The sequence below is a fragment of the Suricata suricatta genome, chromosome 11, assembly GCF_006229205.1.
Source record: "Suricata suricatta isolate VVHF042 chromosome 11, meerkat_22Aug2017_6uvM2_HiC, whole genome shotgun sequence".
NCBI classification, from domain to species: domain Eukaryota; kingdom Metazoa; phylum Chordata; class Mammalia; order Carnivora; family Herpestidae; genus Suricata; species Suricata suricatta.
In genome coordinates this window covers 107955951-107957965 of record NC_043710.1, presented here as the reverse complement: position 1 = coordinate 107957965, position 2015 = coordinate 107955951, and the positions used below count along the sequence as shown (strand labels likewise).

General features: G+C 55.7%; 1 protein-coding gene across 1 annotated transcript in view; it reads left to right on the top strand.

Annotated features, from left to right (window-relative positions):
* The window catches only part of DSCAML1 (DS cell adhesion molecule like 1), a 305212-nt gene that overhangs the window by 20944 nt on the left and 282253 nt on the right, over nt 1–2015 (top strand). The window lies entirely within an intron of this gene.

Here is a 2015-nt window from a genome sequence, read left to right as displayed (position 1 = left end):
CTCCCTCCAGAGGGTCATTCGGATCTTTGACACAATTTCAGGGAGTCTGTTGGCGTTGATGAGTATGAGTATATTTAAAGAAAACCTATGATGGTGCACTTTCCTCTTTCCCTCTGAAGTTTTACCAAAGATGGGGCTTCCCTCCTCCCAGGAAAAGGGCCTGTCCTCCCGAAGGTGCAGGATGTGATGGGAAGTTCAGGCGCACGCGTGGGCGGGTGCAGCGCGGCGTCTGGTCTCCGGCCGGCTGCCCTCCTTACTCTGCGCAAGGTGCCGCCTTGCCTGGTGGTGTCAGCCCTGCCGCTCGGAGCCCCCCCCCCCCCCCCCCCCCCCCCCCCCCCCCCCCCCCCCACGGCCGGGAAGACTTTCTAATCTGGTTTTGTGACTCGGTGAAGAGGAAATGTCAGAATTTCTTAAGAAGGTTCAAAAACAAGAATTCCTTAAAAAGGCTCGTTTTGCATTTCTGTCTCTGCTCCGTGGTTGGATTCTAGGCAGGGAGAGATGTTGTCTACTTGGAATTCCTGAGCGAGTGGGAATCTTCCAAAGGAAGGGAGCTCTGGCGCAGGAGGGAGAGAGCAAGCGGAGGAGGCAGGAAGGAGCCAGGGCCTGGGTCTTGGCTGGGTCTCACCTTGGACCGAGCTGCCTCCTGTCGGAACTTTCTCATCTGTAACGTGGGCGTACTGGTGGAAGTTATTATTTCTGTAGGGCTATTTGCTTGGCTAATCCTCACCTCAACCCCGAGCCGGGACCAGTTGCTGCCATTTCCCTGTGGACCCACCTCCTTCCTTTAGGGAAATTCTTCTTAAACCTCTCTTCCATCATTGATGAGCATTCACATAATCCCCCTTCTCTCTCTCTGGCCTTATGAGTATTTCATATTTCCTTGCAAGCCCTGGACACATCTTTTGGGGCTCTATGGAGAAAGAAGACTAGGACTCCAGTTCTCCCTGTGACTCACACTGAGAGTCACTGAGGGTTTTTGGAGCATTGTTTCCTTGGACGGACAGATCTCAGAGTTTGGTGCCCTGGAGCAGTGGTTCCTGACCAGTTTCACTTCTCAGCACCAGTAGAACAAAATAAGAGTGGTTTGGGGCACCTGGGGGGCTCAGTCGATTAAGCTTCCGACTTTGGCTCAGGTCACGATCTCACGGTTCATGGGTTCAAGCCCCGCTTCAGGCTCTGTGCTGACAGCTCGGAACCTGGAGCCTGCTTCGGATTCTGTGTCTCCTTCTCTCTCTGTCTCTCCCCCACTCACGCTCTCTCTCTCTCTCTCTCTCTCTCTCTCTCTCTCTCTCAAAAATAAACAAACATTAAAAAAAAGATAATAGTGGTTTGGCCTGTTGGGGGAAAAGGAGGACCATCCAGCAGGGAGGGTGACCAGATCCCGCAGGTGGTCTGCCTGCCCCACGTCCTGCCTGACTTGTCTCGGACGGAGGCATCTCTGCACACGGGCCTCCCGTCATGGAGTCGGAGGAAACCCCGAGCGTAGTAGGTGGTAGGAGGGCGCCCAGAGGTCGGCGAGGGGGCGGCTGGGAGAGGATTCTCTGTTCGTGGGGAAGCGTGGTGACAGTGCGGAGTGACCTGGGAGCTTCCGTGCAGCCCCTTCTCTTCTTCTCCCTCCTCCACCTCCCCGTGACTCCTCCTGAGGGGACTTTAATTATAAAGTCACTGTGTCAAGAATAGCTAGAAAGGGGTGAGCCAGTGAGCTGTCACGATCAGCTTTCAAACCTCTCCTTCGGCTGCTGGTGGCGGTGAGGGATCCGTCACGGCCCTGTTCCTCCGTCTCCGTGTGACAGCATGTGCGTGTCAACCCCCCACACCCCCCCCCCCGCCCCCCGGGCCGGGTCCTGGCCCGTGATATAGTCATAGCGCAGGTGACAGTCAGGGGAAGCTTCCGTTCTCGAGAAGAACTTTCGACACGAAGGTGGGAGAGATCAAGGAGCAATGGCTGCCGAGGGGAGAGGGTGACGGACAGAGTGACGGCAGTGAGTTGAATTAATTCCCTGGTGTCGGATTTA